Source organism: Talpa occidentalis, unplaced genomic scaffold, assembly GCF_014898055.3.
Source record: "Talpa occidentalis isolate TD23 unplaced genomic scaffold, MPIMG_talOcc4v2.1 talOcc4.10, whole genome shotgun sequence".
Lineage (NCBI taxonomy): Eukaryota > Metazoa > Chordata > Mammalia > Eulipotyphla > Talpidae > Talpa > Talpa occidentalis.
In genome coordinates, this window is record NW_023600993.1 from 104,643,756 (window position 1) to 104,653,111 (window position 9,356).

At 59.5% G+C, this 9,356-nt stretch overlaps 2 long non-coding RNA genes across 2 annotated transcripts; both read right to left on the reverse strand.

Moving 5' to 3' along the window:
- Nucleotides 1-3,197: 3,197 nt before the first annotated feature.
- LOC129146592 (uncharacterized) lies at nucleotides 3,198-3,978 on the reverse strand. Its single transcript, XR_008553489.1, has 3 exons — nucleotides 3,911-3,978; nucleotides 3,329-3,470; nucleotides 3,198-3,214 (listed from the first exon to the last, which is right to left on the reverse strand). It is a non-coding gene; the product is annotated as an uncharacterized LOC129146592 (long non-coding RNA).
- A 111-nt stretch (nucleotides 3,979-4,089) lies between these two features.
- On the reverse strand, nucleotides 4,090-5,758 carry LOC129146591 (uncharacterized). The gene is made up of 3 exons (XR_008553488.1): nucleotides 5,728-5,758; nucleotides 5,342-5,425; nucleotides 4,090-4,133 (listed from the first exon to the last, which is right to left on the reverse strand). It is a non-coding gene; the product is annotated as an uncharacterized LOC129146591 (long non-coding RNA).
- Between the last annotated feature and the right edge of the window lie 3,598 nt (nucleotides 5,759-9,356).

Sequence of the window (9,356 nt, forward strand, 5' to 3'; positions counted from 1 at the left end):
GGGCAAAGCTGGGGCACCCAACAGACTCACCCTGCTCTGGAGCAAGCCCCCCAGGCACCCACAGGGCAGGGAAGGGTGCCCGGTCTCTATTCTGTCCTCAGAGGTGCAGGAAATCCCTCAGGCAGACAAGGGAGCTGGGGTCGCTGGCCTCAGCTTGTCACTCACCCCGGCCATCCTTGGACCACACCTGGCCTGTAGTGGGGAGGCCCCTGGACAGCTGTGCTGGCTCCCGGAGAGCAGGCCTGAGCTGGGCCCATGTCCCGACATGATTTAAAACCCTGCTTGTTTGTGCCCTGGACTTGCTTTGGAAATGGCCCAGTGGGTTCTGGGAAAGGGATGTAGTGTGATTTCTGGGAGCCCAGGTGATGGGTGGGGGGGGGTTCCCTGGGACAGCTCCCCTGTGGAGCACCCAGTCTTGGGGAGAATCCCAGACCACATATGACTTGCTCAATACCTCTGCGCCGAGCATCCTCTATGGGTCAGGCCGCACAAGGGGTCCAGGCAGGAAGGGGAATGCTGAGGCTTGATGAGGCAACACTTTAAAAGCTGGGTGGTGTCGTCAGAGTTGGGGACAAGCAACAGGAACTGGTAATAACGGGGCACTTTCTCACACTGGGCCTGACATGGAGGGGGTAGGGCTGGGACCGCAACCTAGAGAGGCGGCCCGTGGGGGCCGCGTGGCAGGAGCTGTGGCCTGTAGCAAAAGGACCGAGAGCCTGGCTACCTGACCTCCCTCAGGAGCTTCAGGGACCAGCTCTCATAGCATCATGGTGCCTGGCTAGGGACCCAAAGGGGCCAGGGAGGTCCAGCCAACAAGGGGAGCCACAGAGGTGTGGAGATAAGGGAAGAGTGGAGACCGTGGCCTCTTGATGGCTCATGCCAGGGGGAAAGTGGCCGAGGTGGCCAGATCTTCCAGTTTGGAGTAGAAACTGGAAATTGGAGTTTTTAATGAGCCATTTCTTGATTTTAAATTTTATCAGTGGAGTAAAATTTTTTAAAAGAAAGTATTTCGCTGGCAGTGCGTGAACTCTGGACGGGCTGCCTCTCCCCAGTTGCTGGGCAGAGACCTCTGGGCGGTGGGGGATGGGGGAGTGGGGGAGAGGTTGCTGCTGGGCTAGGGACTGGGCATTTGTGCTTCCCACCTGCCCCCCCATTCTCCATCTCTGCCCTTCATCCGCTGAGGAAGCCACTCACCCCCCAAGTCACAGCAAGTGCATGAAAAATAACTTTTTGCTTCAATTCCATCCAGATTAATTCAATGAGAGTTTATTACACATCTTTCATCATGGTGAGACGGGGCCTATAAAACCCGCTCCTGCCCTCAGGGGGCTTCAGCACACCTAATCTTATAAACCACCCAGATGGAAAGCTGGCGTGAGGATTCGGAGGCCTGGGCCCCTGTCCTGTCCCCGCGGAGCCCCCCGAGGTCTGCCACGGAGATATTTTCCAGGCAGAATTAATCACGGCTTCGTCGCGCTCCGAGCCAGGCCCTCCTTAATGCCTTCTATAAAAAGCCTTATTACACGGGAACGTTGTATATTATATTCTTCGCTGCACACTGGTCTGCGTAGGCTCTCCCTACGTCCCTGGGCCAATAAATTAGATTTAGATTACAAGAGAGGAAAGCAGCCAGTGCGTGAACTCCTGACGGCGCTGCAGACTGAGATGTCTTGATTTAGACAGCTAAATGGCCCAGCGAGAGGCCGGAGGGCGCAGCTTGGCACATAACAGCCTCGTAACCTTCGTAAGCAGACCACCTCCTTGAGCAAGCAGGCCTGCCGGCAGCGGCCAGGGCTACGGGCTAATTGACAGCTCTGATCCAAAGTCACGCTCATTTCCCGAACCCAAATCATTCCCAGCTACAGGTTATCGATCCCTGCTGGGCAACGTGGTCTGGCTGGAGGCCAGGGCCCCTCGTCTGGCTCAAAAGTTTTCCAACTTGGGGCATTAATTTTTTTTAAGTACCTCTGTGGGCCCAGCAGCCAGGAACGCCGACGTGAGCCTGTGTCTCCGGGGCCCGTGTGGTGGAGGAGCAGGCCTGGGGTCTTGTTTGGAGCCTGGCAATGGGAGACAGGACCTCAGAAGTGGCAGGTGCCTCAGGGAGGAGCCTGGGGACTGTGGTGCTGACGGCAGTGCCCCCCAAACCCTCCAGAGTAGAGGACACTCCTCTCGAGCACCCCACCAGGGAGATGCTGACTCAGCAGATCTGGGCCAGGCCCTGGACTGGGGGCCTTTAACCAGCCTTCCAAGTAATTGTGGGTGTCCACAACTTGGGTCTCCCCAGGCTTTTCTAGAATCTTCTCCCCAGAGGATAGAATGGTAGATATCCCCACCACAGCACATCAGCCTCAGCAAGAAATGGCCTGTTTGGGGGTGCGGGCTGGTATCCCCCTAGACTGGGAGTTCTTGGGGGCTAGGTTTGAGCACTTTGGCCTGGGAGCCCCCGGAGTAAGCCTCAGCGAGGGTGGGGTGGTGACGGTGGGGCCGTGGCTCAGCTGTTGACCATGTCCTAAAGGGAGGGTAAAAGGGAAGGCTGGAAGAGTTCCCGAGAAAGAACCCTAAAGGCACCCAGGCATGTCCAGGACCTCAGAAGCGGCAGGTGCCGCGGGGTGGGGTGGGGTGGGGGTGGTCCTTTCCATCCAGGCGGTGCTTTCCCTGCGTGCTTCCAGGTTTCGCGCGCTCCCCCGCGGGCCGTCTGCGCGGCTCAGCGCTGGGCTGACAGCTGTCCATCGCCCGCTCTTCCTGCGGGCACTACGCCGAGGACACAGAGCAGCCAGGTGACACAGGCGCCTACTCAGGGGTTTACAAGCGTCACACGTTTGTCCCCATCAAGGTAATGGCGTGTGTGGTCCCGGTGACAGGCAGAGACAGGGTTTTCCCTCATCCGTGTCCTCATCAGGTGGTACCAAAACTCATAGTCTCTGTCAGTCTCATGGCTGCAAAGGGCTATACCTTGTCATTTTAATTGGTATTTTCATAGATCGAAAGCACTATGTGTCAGCCAGGGAAGAAGGAAGCAATGAACCTTCCAGAACAGCCGCTGCAGCAAGGGCATGAGCGTGAGTAGCTGGTGCTCCCTGTCTCACATGTGCTGTGCACCGGAGAGGCTGGGGCTGTGGAGAGCCGCGCATCTGTCTGGGGTCAGAGCAGGCCCAGCTCACTTTCCTAGGTGTGTCCAGCCCTCCAGTGTTGAAGAAGGAAAGGCTCACGGGCGCTGGGGGAGGACAAGGGTGCAAGGTACAAGGTCAGCTTGGGAGCTAGACGCTGGCGTCACCTGCCCAGCTGTGTGGCCTGGGGTTCTGGCCTCACTCTGAGCCTCAGGCCTCACCTGTAAAGGAGGCAAAGAAGACTCTCCTGCAGGCTTGTTATGAGGATCGCGCAAGGTGAGCTCTGTCACAGCTGGGCAGGAGGCTGGCACAGGTGTGAGTTGTCCTGTGCTTCCTGTGGTCTCCAGTTGGGCCTGGGAGAAGCTGGGATTGGGAGAAAGTGTGGAAGTCAGGAGTCAGGGGGCTCCAAAGGTCACGGGGCTTGCTTAGTGGAAGTGGGGGAAGGAGATGAGCTTGGTAGACGAGGAGGCTGTGGAGAGACAGAGGGAGAGACAGAGAGGAAGCTCAGTTGGCCACAGGTGGAGAAACCCAGGGTCCAGTGAGCAGACACGGGAGCAAGAGGTGGGAGAGAGAGAAGAGGAGGCTCACTGGCCAAAGACCAAGGAGTCAACAGGCCTGGGCTTGGAATCAGGGACCCACAGGGCCACTTAGGTAAAACCAATTGACAGTGGGACCAGGATGGTGAAGCTTCCAAACTGTAGATGCAGCAGGTGTGTTTAGCCAGGTGGATTTTATGTACAAGGAGATGGAGCCCAACTCAAATAGGTGCAAGGTAGAAAAAGGGACATTGTTAGCTGCTTTACCAGAAAAGTGCAGGAGTAGTCAGCTGCAGGAGTGGCTGGATCCAGGTGCTCAAATGATGTCACTAGGATCCTTTCTCACCATGTCTCTGTCCTGCTTTCCTCCAGAGGCTGCAAAGCAGCTCCATGCCCACATTCCCCCAGTTCAGCAGTCACAGTGGAAGAGAGGATCTCTTTCCCTTGGAAAGTTCCAGGGTTGACTCTGATGGGCCATCTTGGGTCACATCTAGAGTCAGAGGTCAGGAGATGAGTCTATTTCAATAGGTGTTCTGGAAGGGGGTGAAGGTGGTAAACTGAGGTGTTTTGAAGAAGGGGGCCTGTTTTGGGCACAATGGCACCTCCACGGGGCAGCCCAGGGGCCCGTAGGTAATACCAACGAGGCGGTGGGGGCCGGGGGGAGGCTTGTGCCAGAGGCCCTGTGGCCCTGTGTGGAGTCAGGCAGCTGGGAGGACAGAGGAGCAGGCTAGAAAGGGTTGAGAAGGTGCAGCCAGTCAACCTAGTTGCTCTGAAGATCAGCAAGTTTCCCGGAGTCACTGAGAGAGAGGTGGGACCATGCAACTGTTTTCCTTTTTGCCTCAGCTGCCAGGACGCAGGGAGCCTGGCTGGAACATCGAGTCTGTCACCATTTCCCTTGGCCTGCGTCTGTGGGAGATTTTCTGCTCCCTCCTCCTGCGAGGTGTTCTTGATTTTTCTCTTTCTTTCCATTTTACGTGTCGTTTATCGTAAACCACCTCAAATCCTTTTTGGAAGCAGGCAGGGTATAAATTATAAATAGATTTAATTTAAAAAACTCAATAGGGCAGTTTCTCTGTAGGGCTCCCAGCAATTGCTTCTGCTGACATTTCCCTCATTACCCCGTGGAGGGGGAGGGGCAGGTGACAGCTGCTGGGAAGGGACTTAACCCTTAGGGTGCTGGGGCTCTGGGCTTTGTGCAGGTAGACACTCTTGGGTTGGGGGGTCGAGCTGCTGCAGAAAGTGGGAGTGACCATGTGTGTCTGAACCCCTCTCCCCTCCTGGGAGCTGTTCTTTCCTGCAGCTGCACCCCCACCCGTATGTGCCGGGCTGGCTCCCCCCCCACACCCCCCGTTTTTCTCTTCCCTCAGGCCTCACACCTCCGCTGAGCAACAGATGCCGTCCGCAAGCCAGGTCATAAAATCCTGAGAAATAGCGCTGGAGCGGTGGCCCGGCGTGTTGGGGAGCTCTAGGGGCTGCTTGCCTTTCACGGGTCCCCAGAGCCCCGTGAAGTATCTTACTCCTGGTCCCTGAGCCCCCGATGTGGGCCTCGAGCAGCTGAGCCAGGATCACAGGGGGGCAAGGCCAAGGTGCCCGCAGCGGGTGCGGGTGGGCCCATCCTGGGAGGCGAGCCAAGGAGTGGCATCCACACCGTGTGCCCTCCAGCGAGCACCCACCCTCGCTGAGCCCCGGCTTCCTTACCTGTCATGTCCGGGTAGGAGCGTATTTCGGAGGTTGTGCGTGAGACTGGGGTTACCGAACCATCTACAGTGTTCGGGGCGGCGCCTAGGACAGCGTGAGAACGGAACTCAGTCTTGGCTGTGGTTCTGGGCTCTGGATTTTGGGGAGCACACACATGTATGCACACATGCCTGTGCTTGCATGCACGTTGATCTCGATCATTTTTATGATTTTTATTCCCCTGTCCTTGGTCATCCCCAAGAATCCTACAACCGTTGATGGCGGTGAGGTCACATGGAACCCGAGGTGGTATGCCCCTCCCCCCTCCCTCCCCCTCTCCCGCGCTCTTCTCCCCTCCCTGCCTCCCTCCCTCCCTCCATCATCTCAAGTGTTTGCTGAGCTCTTACTCTGTTCTTGGCATGGAGGGGTGCAGGAGGGGTGCAGCGGGGACCAAAGACAGAGGCAGCCTTTTCCTCCTGGAGGCCACCTCTCAGGTGGTACTTGAAACAACCAGACAGAAAGAATTTCAAAAAATGAAAATGCTCTGAAGAAAATAAAAGCGCGTAGGGGTCTAGGTTGTGAGAGGCGGTATTGCTGGGCAGGACCCCTGAAAGGAGGGCCTGGGTGACAAGGAGCCAGAAACAAAACCCACGGCAGGGCTTTCAGGCAGAAGGGGTGGCAGGTGCAAAGGCCCTGGGACCAGAAGGGCTTGGCTGGCGGGCAGGAGAGAAGGCAGGGGCTGTGGGGCATCGAAGGGTGGGGGAGGGCTGGGGAGACACGCAGGCAAGGTTACATCCTGCAGGGCCTGGGGGCTGGGGTCTTAGTCTCGAGGTCAGAGCAGAGCAAGAAGACCCCAGGGGCTTCTCTGGTTCCCCAGGCCCTAGCCCCCCAGGCCAGCGGCATAGCGATGGACGTCTGGTGGTCAGGCCCTCAGCGGCCTCACCTCCACAACCTGAGGCTGATCTTGGCCGTGCTGGGCCGTGGGCCGGAGCCTCCGCGCGCAGAGCTGACGAATGGCCGGCGGATCTGTTTGCGTCATTGGTTTGTGCTCTATCCCCAGAAAGTTTGTTCTGTATTAAATATGCATACGCGCTCGGTTTCCGATGGGAGAACCTCATTTCCCACCCGCCCCAAGCCAGCCACAGAGCTCTGCGGCTTAGAGAAACTCTGAATTGATTCACTTGCTTCTCAGTTAGATTTGTTTTGTTTCTGCTCCTTGGGGAAGCAGGCCTGGAGGGCAGGGGAAGAGGGAAGAGGTCATCAGCTCCCCCCAAAGGAGCCGGGGGAGCGAGTGGTGCGGTTAGCATAAGCAGAGGCACTGAGCTAACGGAGGCGTGAAGCGTGGGCTGGCGGCTGTGTGTCCGTGGGCCATAATATTCCTTCTGGAAATGGCTGAGGCGCGGGTAGGAGACAGGCATCTGTTCTGAGCCTGGATCCAGCGCGGTCAGACGTCACCTGCAGGGTCTGCGCGGCCTGAACATGCCCGCCCCCTCTCAGAGCCTCTCCCCGCCGCCCCAGGCTCCTGCAGGCCTGCTCTCTGCCCTGGGGCTCCCAGAGCCCACTTCCCCCAGTGCTGACCCTCCCCACCCTGGGGCGACCCTTGACCAGCCACTGGAGATAGGGTGTGGGTGTCAATCCGGCCTCCCTGGCTCTGCGGGGCCCACGCTGTCTCCAGGACCCGCGGCAGCACCGTCAGCCTGTGTGGGACGGCGCCCTCGCTGGCCCTCCCCTCCTTCCCAGGCTCCCTGCCTCTCTGCCCTTCCAGAAGGGCAAGGAACAAGGAGAGGTGGTGTTCAGCTCCCCACAAAGCAGGGGGACACTCTCCCCCTCTCCCCTGTCTGTTCCCATGTCTCATTCAGAAGGTCGAGAAACATACATGAGAGAGGGACTCACCTATCGAGCCTCCCTTTGCCGGCCCCGGCTGGGACAGCCGCCAGCGCCCCCGCCTCGGCCCTTCTCCCCTGCACGTGCGTGTGCTCATGCTGAGGGAGCCGCAGGGCTGGGTGAGGTCCGGGTGGCTGCCCCAGTGGCATCAGCAGCACTGGAAGCTCCACGGAGCAGGGATCCGTCTGCCTGGAACAAGGGTATCTGTGGGACAAATGGACGGAGGACACATGGGCAGAGGCCCTGGGACAAACCCCTCTCTGCCACGTCTCCTTGGAGGGCACCGCATGGAGGCAGGGACCTCTCTGCCAGTAACCCTGGGAGAGAAATAAAGCAAGAAGGGTGCAAGCTTGGGACAGAAAAGGGTGATCCTTTTCGCAAAGAGATGCCAGGTGAGGCTATGAGGCCGGAGAGTAGGTTTCTGGGGCAGCCGGCAGCGGGGAATCTGTTCTGCCCGGGTTGCTAGACTGAGGGCTGTGGGCAGAATCGATTGGCCTTTGGGGCCTGCGGCATTCATGCGGCTGGAGGTGGCAGAAGGGGCCTGCTGAGCTGCCCTCAGCGTCTGTGGGACTCAGGGCCCAGCTGGGGTGGAGGGGAGACTCAGAGCAGGCCTGGGGTGGCATCGGGGGTGCCACTGGGCTGGCAACGTCCTGGGGGCCTCAGTGCCCCAGCGGCTATAGTTGCTATGACCGGAAGGATGCTGGTCTCCCTGGGCGGGGATGCCCGGATGCCCACGTTCAGAGGCCCTTTGGAGACTGTAGATGCCACAGCCTCTTCCCCCGTCCCTCCAGTAGCTGCTGCCTAAAGTGTCGACCCATCATCTGCCCAGCGCTGGCACACAGTCGGCTTGCGCGGACTATGGAGGGGATGAAAGAGCAAAGGGTGGATGAATGAAATAGGGTGGTGCCCTTTCGCAAGGCCTCTGGCACCCGCTTCCAGCAAGGTGCCTGGGAACGAGCCGCCACCCTGTCAGGCCACGGCGCTGATTTTCTGATGAACCTGCTTGTGGGTTAAACTTGTCCCTTTGGCCCTGGTTTCACAGAGAGACCAGGGGCCTGGGGGTCGAGGGCCCCGCTCCATCTTTTCACAGCCTTTTGACTTTGAGGACAAAGTCACCCACTGCCATACACCCCCCACCCCCGTGCGGGTTTTGGGGGTGAGTCTGGCCCCCCAGCTCATCAGGAGGTCAGTTTCGCCTTGTTTCCCAGCCCCGGCTCATGGGCAGCACCTTCCCAACGTCTGCAACAGACAAGGCGCAGGTGTACTGGCAGCTTAGCTTGGTGCCCCCGAGCAGGCTCTTGGCAGCCCAGGCCTGACCGCGCAGAGACCACCCAGGCTCCCCTTTCCACAGAGACTTTCCCCTCCCTCCTCCCAGTTCTCTCCCCGAGCTGCATCATGGCTGCCTCGATGGTTACACTTCCTGGTAGACTTTTAAGCGATCTGCCCCTTCATTATTTTCAAAACGCATCTTTGGCAGCTGGGCCTCGGGCGTGGGGGAGCTGCTGTCTTCCCCGGTCCCCGCCAAGCCTGGTGGGAGCAGGCGGCGCTCGGCTTCACCTGTGCCCCAGAGGCACCTGGCCCAGACCCCTGTGTGGCTGGACGTGTGATGGGGGGGGGCCGAGGAGGACGGTGGGGGCAGGGGCTCAGGCGTGGCAAGGGACTGGGCGCATGGAGGGCGCCGAGCACTGGCCCTTTGTGCAGCTCAGGTTCTCGTGGGGGGGGCTCTCCAGGGCCTGGCCTGGTTTCTAAGCGAGGCCAGGGATTTCTCCGCGGCAGAACTTGGTGTCTTCGTGGCGCCCCCTGCTCTCTGCTCCCAAAGGAGTGTGGGTGAGGAGGGTTTCTCCAACATGTCAAGCTTGGGGCCCGTGCTTCAGGATGGGGTTCAGGGAGCAGTGGGGGAGCTCTTCCCGTGGGAGCACACTGAGGAGGAAGGGCCCCCTCTGGCCCGCAGGAGGAGCTGCAGCTGGCTCAGAGGCCCGGGCCAAGCACCGGCTGCTGCGCGGTCCCACCCGGCAGGTCCAGCTTGGTCCTGGGTGCCAACCGAGGCCAGGCCAGTGTCCGCGGCAGTGGGGAGTTCACTGTTGCCCGTCCGCGGCAGCCCGGGAGCCTTCTGGCTTGCGTTCTCCTTGTCTTTTGCACCCACTGGGTCCCT